Source organism: Capsicum annuum, chromosome 3, assembly GCF_002878395.1.
Source record: "Capsicum annuum cultivar UCD-10X-F1 chromosome 3, UCD10Xv1.1, whole genome shotgun sequence".
Classification (NCBI taxonomy): Eukaryota; Viridiplantae; Streptophyta; class Magnoliopsida; order Solanales; family Solanaceae; genus Capsicum; species Capsicum annuum.
This window is the reverse complement of record NC_061113.1, coordinates 27280235-27290830: the sequence shown is the minus strand read 5'-3', so window position 1 is coordinate 27290830 and position 10596 is coordinate 27280235.

The window sequence follows — 10596 nt, the reverse complement described above, 5'->3', positions numbered from 1 at the left end:
TTGTTATTTTCTTATATTTTTCATATTCTAAAGCTTTCATATTTATTTCTAGATTTCTCGAATCTTCTTAAACTAATGGAAAAGTATTAGTTGTCATTAATTTTAATCACTTCTAATAAGAAAATATTTTACTATAAATATTTAATTAACTTTCAACTCTTAAATATTAGAAAAATAGTGAAAAAAATGATTTTGTTTAAAACAGAGACTCTTAATTAAGGGTAGAAAGTTCAAACAATATTTCTAAGACCACACCTTTAATATAGTATGGATTAGCGATTAGATATTAGAGATTAGAGATTAGAGATTAGAGATAAACATGATTAAGTACAGAATTGTCAGTGAATAAGAAATAATCTCAACATAATTAATCACATATAACTAACCATAACATGACTAATTTTAGCATTACTAAACTCTACATCATATTTAGTATTATTCTAATATATATACACTTCCAATGTCTTCTCTAGCAAGGTTAAAATTTAAATAGATAATTACATAGTATGATATATCCTGATATCAAAGAAAACTTGTAAATGTTGTAAATCTCTTCAGTTTAATCTTATACCCGAACTTGGACTTTCACACGTATTCTTTTTTACATAAATAATATTTGATATCCAATTAAATTTTATTGTTATATATTTGAAAAAGAAATTGTAGTTCTTTTCCTAGGGAGTATATGAAAGTCTATTTTTTTAAAGCTTTTATTATACATAGTAATTATAACTTTTTCTTCCGAAAGCAACTTATTTAAATTTTTGAAGTTATAAAGCCAATGGAATTAAAAATAGTGATTTTATAATACCATCAGTTAGCATCGGATTAACTTGTCTAAACACATTAAGAAGATTAAAATATATGACTGATCATTTTTGGTTCTTTAGTGTTAAATATTTTCTTCATATACAAATAATTTAATAGACTAATATACAGATATAATTTTGGATAGTAATTAAGTAAATCTTTATTTGTTGGGATTCGACCCAGATGATTAAACTTAAGTAACAAATAAATAAAATTATATATTAAATATATTAAAGACAAAATATTTTTGAAGTAATGGTATGAATTGTGTACACTTACCCTCCCAGACACCATTTGGTGGGAATATACTGGGTATTTTGTGTTGTATATTGAAGACAAAATATTAACGAAAACTTTAATTAAATTGTCTACTCTTACTTTTTCTCCTTGCATAAGCAATTTTTTTGTTATTGTTCAAGACTGTAATAGCCTTGACCTAGAATCAAATTAAATTCTATCAAATTTAAGTAATAATTTATTGTTGTGAATTTTAAGAATATATAAAAATTTAAAAAAACTTATCTCAAATCACAAGAAAATCTGTTCTCCAAGAATCTCCTACCAGATTCTTTTTGGTGGTCTATTCAAGTCCAGACCATTTTATAATTTTGATTTGATTAGGATATATTCTTGAAAAACACAGAATCTACTCCTCGTCCCATGAACATCAGATCTCCTCCCAATCACCAAACCACCATGAGCTCTTCATAGGTTTTTACTTTAGAATCAGAATTTAATTGGCATAGACAAGATAAAAGACATAAGTTGACATCAATGACCTCAAACACCAACAACAACTATCAGTTTCACCTTCTTATACACGTAAAAGCTAATTATAGCTGAATAAATGCCGAATAATGGACCTAAAAAGAATCATTCCTGCTAACCTTAGATACCATTGCAACTTAAAATTCATAGGCAAATCAAAATAAATCTACAAATTTATGCTATCATAATAAATATCGAATTAGTCTTTGAACATATACATGATTCAACTTAAGAGACAACAGATAGTAATGAATCAAAAACTACAATAAAATAATATGATTAAACCTAATCTTTTCACAAAATTCCTCAAAGCCTGACCAAACATTCACCAACCATCCTATAAACCACAACAAAATAATATGATAATTGAGATATCAAATTGTATTAAGCAAAAAAACAACAATTAGTCATAAAAGAAAAACTACAATAATCTAGATACTGGAACAATTAATCAAACACATACGAAATAATTGTTTTTGCAGCCAACAGAACCACAAAACTGAAGTCCAAACCAAGGCTTATCCATATAATATACCAACAAATTAAAGTACAAACATAACTACACAAAATTTAAGTGGTGAAACAAAGAAAAGATAAGCCATGTATTAATCAAGTTAAGTAAATAATAATATAAAAATCAAATTGAAATATCTAATAAAAATAAAGAAAATCCGTGATTAAAAAATCAATGAATTGAATCTATAATAAATATGAAGAATGTATTCACCTAAAATTTGTAACAGATGCATAATACAATTGGGTCTTCTATTTTTCTTTTCTTAAATATTAAAAAAATAAATCTTCATTGTCAAACTTTATTCGGGAGTTTTTTCTTCTTTTAAACAAAATTTCTTACGTTTTCTAAGTAAAATTTGTTTTTCTTTAAAAGAACGTTTGTTACCTTTTTTAAGTAGAATTTTATTTTCCTCTTTTTTAATTTAAGTAATGAAATACACTTTCCTTTTAGCCTTGTATTTTCCTTGTTATTTTCTCTTACCATATTTTAGGACTCACTAATTTTAAATATTATAAATATAACAAATTAATAACTCGAGTAAAACACTAAAAAGACGATTTTGTCCAAAGAATAGACTTATACTGAAGGGTAAAAAATTCAAATCACTTTTTTAAGGGTCTTCACACTTTTAATATATTATATTATTATATTATTATATTATATATATATATATATATACACACACAAACATATAACCCTCAATTAGTTAATGTATAAGAAGATCATTTATCTTCTTTTTTTTTTAAACTCTAAATATTTTATTAATTATTTTTATATTTCTCTATAATTAATGTGATTAATTTTTACTAAGCCATCAATATATACAAGTTTATGAGCACAAAACGTTGCTTAATATCTTTGACCTCTCTTTATTAATTAGGAAGGTAGGATTATTTTCATTTAAATAATTTACACTCTAACATATAAATAAATAAATATATTTATGTGTTTGTTGGGGCTTTGAGTTGTAGGTGACAAAAGAGTTTGAAAATGAGGTGTAGGTGACACTAGTCTTAATAATTGAGTGGAGGTGACAATTACTTCATTATGAATTAAGAAAGTTGGAGAAATTTTAAAATAACCCACAAGTTTTTAAATTTACACTTTGATCCAAATGTTAGTTGATATAACGGGAAACAGAGGGAAAAATGCCGCGTTTCTCTCTCTTCTCATCCGTTGTTATCTTTTCTCTCTTTGCAATTTTTGTTGTTCAATTTTGTTGCTGCTTTGTTCATCATCTTCTGCTCCATTATCATCATCTTATACTTCATTATCCTCTTCATATTTTTCTTGTTGACCATTGTTGTTGTTGTTACCGCAACTGCTGCTTTTTGACCAATTTCTTAGGTCAAATTTTGTTTCGTACATCACTTTTAACTTTGACATTTACTTGATAAGAGACTTTGGTAAGTCAAATTATGCTTTTTAGTTGAATTTGTCATCTAGGTAACTGCTACTGTGTTGTTTTTTCAACAATAGCTAGCACGCGAACATGAATGCAACATAAGAACCATCTGTTTAAACAGATCCATCATCTGTTGCACCAGATATATATTTTGTTGCAACAGAAGACTCATATGTTGGATTCATGTTAATGGTTCTATAGTGCCCGTAACATGAATTGAACAGATGGGTATTCTGTTGCACCAGAATAGTAATCTGTTCCAACATACAAGTAATCTGTTACAACAGAATATTTATCTGTTGCAACATATTATAATTCTGTTGTAACAGATGAATAATCTGTTTCAAACAACACAATATAGCTCCTATCACAAACCCAACAGATAACCCATATGTTGATCTCTTGCTATTGATACTGGATTCAAATTATTCCTTAATCATAGACATGTTTGTTCAGAAGAAAAATAGATAAAATGAAAATTAAATAAGAATTAAAACGTCAAAGTGGATGAAACATAAATTTTTTATTAAACAAAATAAATATAAATACATTTATACATAGGTAAAACAAAAAAATAATCTAATTATTATCATTATTATTATTATTATTATTATTATTATTATTATTATTATTATTATTATTATTATTATTATTATTTTTATTGTCAACCGGTCAATCTTCAATCGGTAGCAGCAGCGCCCTCCTCATCTTGCGGATCTCCCGCAACATCCTTACTCTGATAGCTGCCAACTCCCCCTATATGTCATGACCCTTCCTCTACAGTTTTCGCACGGCATCTCGTAAAATAGCGACATCCCACACTGGATCATCCATATCTAGAACGCGCATAAATTGACAAAAAATGCAAAATCAAAAGTAAAGAAAAGAATTCAAAAGTAATACAACGTATATTTACACAAAAAGCAAGAAAAAAAATTACCAGAGACAGGAAAAAGCTATCAAGTCCTTGAAGAGAAAGTAATTGAAGGTGTAATATTAAAGACAAGAGCAAGAAATAAATAGATATGTGCAATAGAATGAACGAGTAAGGAGGGACCTATTTATAGAAGAATGAATTTGAATGAGTTAGGCAAAAAAGCGCGACTGTTCACCTCAATTTATTAATTACATTCAAACTAGTGACTTTTTTATTACTGTGGAAAGTTATGACTTAATTAGTTTTTTTTAGTAACCATTTTTATTGAGTTGTGGCAACCAATTATATGTATGTTGCATCAGATAACCCATCTTTGACAACAGATATACCATTTATTGCAACAAATCTACAATCTATTGCATCAGATAGTATATCTATTGCAACATATATCTTTTTTAATAATCATCATATCTTTATTTTTAATCTAAATTTGGTGACTTTTTTATTATATTAATTAAAAAACAGATTCAAAAACAAAAAAGGAGCAACTGTTCACCTCCATTTATTAATTACATTCAAACTGGTGACTTTTTTATTACTGTGGAAAATTATGACTTGATAAGTTCTTTTCAGTAACCGTTTTTATTTAGTTGTGGCAACAGATTATATATCTGTTGCATTAGATAACCCATCTGTGACAATAGATATACCATTTGTTGTAACAAATCAACAATCTGTTGGATCAGATAATCTATTTTTTGCAATAAATCAATAATCTATTGCATCAGATAATCTATTTGTTGCACTTATAAGCTATCTTTTTTAATAATCATCATATCTTTAATCCAAATTTGGTGACTTTTTATTATATAAATTTAAAAAATAGATTTAAAAGCAAATATGTTGAAGAGTCACGATCAGTTATTAAAATTAAATAACCGTTCTTTTACGGTTATAAATTGTGTTTATCATTTATTTCCTTATTTTACAAACCGTTTTTCATATGAAAAAAGTCATGACTAAAGACTTTTCACCCTCTCAATAATAATAATAACCCTTTTTTATTAATAATCGCCTGTTGCAACATATGATCTATCTGTCGCAACATATTAACCATCTGTTGCAACATATGGTTCATCCTTAGGTAGATCCGATATAAAAAAAAAATACAAACGCTAAAAGGAAAAACATAACCTATTTATTATTACTACTATTAATATTATTATAATTATTACTATTACTACTTTCATTGTCGGAAGGACAATTTTCATCCAGCAGCAGCAGGACCCTCCTCAGCCTTGCTCTGAAGTCGGTCAAATCCCTCTAGAGCTCATCATACTGCCTCAAAGTTCCCGGAAGGACTTGATATAAATCTTCTTGTACGAATCTGGATCAGCCATATCTGAAAGTATAGTAGTAGAATGAACGTGTAAGGAGAGACCTATTTATAAAGAAAGGGGTTATTCAAAAAGCCACGACTGTTCACCCCTTAATTAAATAAAACTAGCGACTTTTCGAATATGTAAATTAAAAAAATGGATCTAAATAAACATTATATCTTTATTGTATTTTGAAAAGAAAAGAAAATTTCTTTAAAATAAATCTAACAGATGCGTAATCTATTGCAAAATATATTCTATCTGTTAGATAAATTACAAATTATTAAAACTGTTGCAATAGATACATATACCTGTTTGATATTTCCAACAGATAAGTCCTATGTCGCAATAGATTGATCATCTATTGGGACAGATGTCTATAATTGTTTGACAATTTAAATAAATGTGGCATTTATTGCAACTTATTAGTCATTTGTTTATTCAATTTAAGCCATAGATGGGCTAGGAAGAATAAGGTGCATGCAGATGGATGGATCCACTTTCATGTGTGGGAGTTAAGTATTACTGATAAGGTCATTGGGACAACACACACATAGTATAATGTTTTTGTGAATGCACTTTTAACCGATTAGGCACTGATCATTCAAACAAGATCCTGCATTGTACAGTTAAGTTTGATGGGTTCAAATTGATAAGGCCAAGGGCCCCATGATGATGGTACTGATACCCTGTTATGAATTACTAACGGTTGTTGCTCATGTTATGCGTGTCAAGTTTTGAGAAGAGATTAATATTTGGTGTCATTATAGAGATCCAATAGAGATTGGACTCAACTTTAAGTGTGCATTGGACTCTGAGAAGGACTTCGAAGCCTCGCACTGCATCAAACAAGAATAGAAAATCAATAGAAACTCCCCTAGCCCAAATTTATATGGAAGGGTTGTTCGAAAAGATGATTATACGCCAGAAGGAGCCGAAGGAGAATGGCTACAATGGAAAGGGGAGTTGATGAAAAATTATATCATCAGAGAGCTAATTGAGGAGTAGAAATAGGGTAGAAAGGAACTTCTAGCGAATCTGGCCGATGAAACTGAATTAAAACATGAGAAATCTGAATCAAGTGCAAATATGAAAGTGTATCCAGTAATTTAAATCCACTTGTTGTTTCTCTGAAAGAAAAATAATGCAGATGGACACTTTGCTAGAGAACTGCGACTAGGTAGCGTGGTCGGGATAATCACCTAGATGGAAAATAGCAGAAGACCAAAAAAGCAGTCTTGCGAGCATCAAGGGTTGAAATAATGTACAATAAGTCGAGAAAACTTGCACCAATAACAGCTGCAGTTAAATTAAGGAATCTAAGATAAGGTTGCAATTTCTGAATTTTAAATTACATCCCATGTCTTCTTGTTTGTGGTTCCGATTAGGTTAACTATTGTTGACCTAATCGAAACCACAAACAAGATTGAAAGGCTGATTGAATATCACTACTTCCTTAGCAATATGGATTAATTGATTGTGTTTTCTTGCCTTAGCATGCTTTCAAAATATCTTAGAGAAGATCAAATTCTTGCTGTAGTATGTGAATCTCGATAATTTTCAAGCTTGCCTCCAGCTACCGATTTGGTATTCAAGCTTGTCGTTGTCGTCTTTAAAGTTGGTATAGAGTTGCTAGTCTTTTGTGAGCTCGATCAGAAACACTTTCTTCTAAGTTATGGCATTGTAGAAGGCCTTCAGAACACTTTATTCAGAAGCCTTGAATGATACATGGAGGGTCACTATGTTTGTTTTAGGTCAAAATGTGTTGATGGACACTCAAGCAGTGGTCCCAACAGTTGTATAACTCACTTTTATCGAGCGTTGCTCAATGCTGCTTGTTCAACCAACCTTCAAGGGATTTGATAAATTAATTAGAAAGGAGTTATGTAACATCTGATCTAAACTGACTCTACCAAGCCTATCAAACGTTACATAACTCCAGGTTCATTACCCTATCAAAACCTTTGCCTGAGTTAGTGCACAAATCAAACGAGCTCAATCTCTCAGCCTTTATGCTGATCTCTCTTCTCCTATATAGAGGACAACATATCAGTCATGCAAAAGTCTACACCGTTGCCAAAAATTCTTTCCACAACGAAAGTTTTTAGAAGGCAGGATTAGTAATCTCTCAATATCACTTTTATGACTTTCTTGACGTCGCTTGCAATTATATTGGAATAGACAAACCAAACTAAGCACAATCGCTGCTAGTTCAAGATCATGGGTAGGATAATTCTTTTCATGGGGCTTAAGTTGTCTAGAAGCGTAGGCTATAACTGTACCCTTCTGCATCAAAACACACTCCAAGCCAACTCTGGAAGCATCACAGTATACAATAATTCTATCTGAACCGTCGGGCAAAGTCAAAACTGTGGTTGTAGCGAGTCAATTCTTCAACTCCTGAAAACTCTTCTCACAAGAATTTGACCACTAGAACTTGACTTTCTTCTGAGTCAATCTGGATATGGGGGATGCAATAGACTAAAGTCCTTTAACAAACTGTCAGTAATAGCCAGCCAAACTCAAGAAACTCCTTCTATCTGATGGAGAGATAGGTCGGGGCTAATTTCTCACTGCTTTGGTCTTTTGAGGATCAACTCTAATGCCATCACCGAAAACTATGTGACCAAGAAAAGCTACTGATATTAGCTAAAATTCGCACTTACTGAATTTAGCGAACAACTAGTGGGCTCTAAGAGTCTGCAATACTATTCTGAGGTGGTCTGTGTGATTATTTTTGTTACAGGAGTAGACAAGAATGTCATCAATGAAGACTATGATGAACATGTCCAAGTGCTACTTGAACACGCGGTTCATCAAGTCCATGAAAGTTGTTGGGGCATTGGTAATACTGAATGACATGACTAAAAACTCGAAGTGACCATACTGAGTTCTGAAAGCTGTTTTCGAAATGTCACATTCTCTTACTCTAAGCTGATGATAGCCAGATCTGAGGTCTATCTTAGAAAAGTAACTGGCACCCTAAAGTTAGTCAAATAAGTCATCGATTATAGAAAATAGGTATTTATTCTTGATGGTGACTTTGTTCAACTGACGGTAGTCTATACACATTCTAAGAGAACCATCTTTCTTTCGCATGAATAGAACTGGTGCACCCCAAGGAGAGACGTTGGGCCTGATAAACCCTTTGTCTAAGAGGTATTTTAACTGTTCTTTCAACTCTTTAAGTTCAGTTGGAGCCATTCTTTATGGCGGAATAGAATAGGCTGAGTAACAGGAAGAAGGTCTATTCCGAAGTCAATTTTTCTTTCAAGAAAAACTCCGAGGAAATCTTTAGGAAACACATCTGGAAATTCACTTGCGACCGAAACTGACTCAAGATTAGGAGTTTCGAAACTAGAGTCTTTAACTCGGAACAGATGATAGACACACCCCTTGGATATCATTTTTTTTTTGCTCTAAGGTATGAAACAAGTTGACCCTTAAGTGTTGTGGTAATACCTCTCCATTCTAAGACAGGTTCATTCGAAAACTGAAAATGAACTACTCTATTTCTGCAATCCATTAAAGTATAGCATGAATGGATCCAATTCATACTAAGAATGACATTAAAGTTCGTCATCTCTAACTCTACAAGGTCTACTGAAGTAACTTTCTAAGACACTGTAACCGGACAGTTCCTGTATATCCGCCAGGCTATGATAGACTTACCCACTGGGGTAGACACTGAGAAAGGCTCTACTAAGACTTCGAGACTGACTCTGAAGTTGACGACTATATAAGGGGTTACAAAAGAAAGAGATGCTCTAGGATCTAACAAAGCATAAACATGTAAATAAAAGACTTGCAACGTACCAGTAACTACATCAGGAGAACTCTCCTGATCCTGTCGAGACTGAAGTGGATAGAGCCTGTTTGGGTGCTACTCACTGGTGGCACTGAAAGCGGCACCCTGCTGAGATGGGCGATCGGACTGAACTGGGAGACGACTGGACTGACCTACTGACCACTCTTTGGACAATCCCTAACTCGATGGTCTGGCTTGCCACACCCAAAATATACGTCACTGTCAGCTCTACAAATACCCTGATGGTTTCTCCCATATTTCTGGCAAAGAGAATTCATCCGAGCACTGTTCACACTACCCTGAGACTTAGAGCCTGGCGCCCTATCCCTATTATCATTTCTGAATTTGGGCACTGGTACATTAACCGAAGACGGAGTTGGGACTGAAGATTTTTTATGAAATTAAAGACGATTACCACCCTCTGGCTTTGGCTGAAAAATTAAAGCTACTTGTTTTAGCCCTCTTGTTCTCTCTCTTTTTCTCCTTAGTCTTTTGTTCCTCAATCTGTTGAGTATAGACCATCAACCTAGATAAGTCCATATTCTTAATAAGCATTGCGGTCCTACACTTCTTGACCACACCGTCAGATACACCAGACATGAACTTATTCATCTTAGACCTGTTATCAGCTCTACATGAGGAGCATACTTGGCCAACTGAGTAAACTTAAGGGAATACTCTTTCATACTCATGTTGCCCTACTTCAGGTTGATGAACTCTAATACCTTAGCCTCCCTCAACTCCAATGAAAAGAACCTGTCTAGGAAGGCAGTAGCAAACTCCTCCCATTCTATAGGCCCTGCATCCGTGCCTTTATCCACTTTCCACTACTTAAACCACGTATGAGCTACATCTTGCAACTGATAGGCAGCTAACTCAGAACTCTCACTAGCAGTTACCCCCATAATGTATGTTACTTTCTGCACCATGTCAAGGAATTCATGCGGATCCTCTTCAGACTTAGACCCCAAAAATGGAGGAGGGTTTATTCGGGTAAAGTTTCGAATTCTAGCTGCAGCAGTATTAGCCACT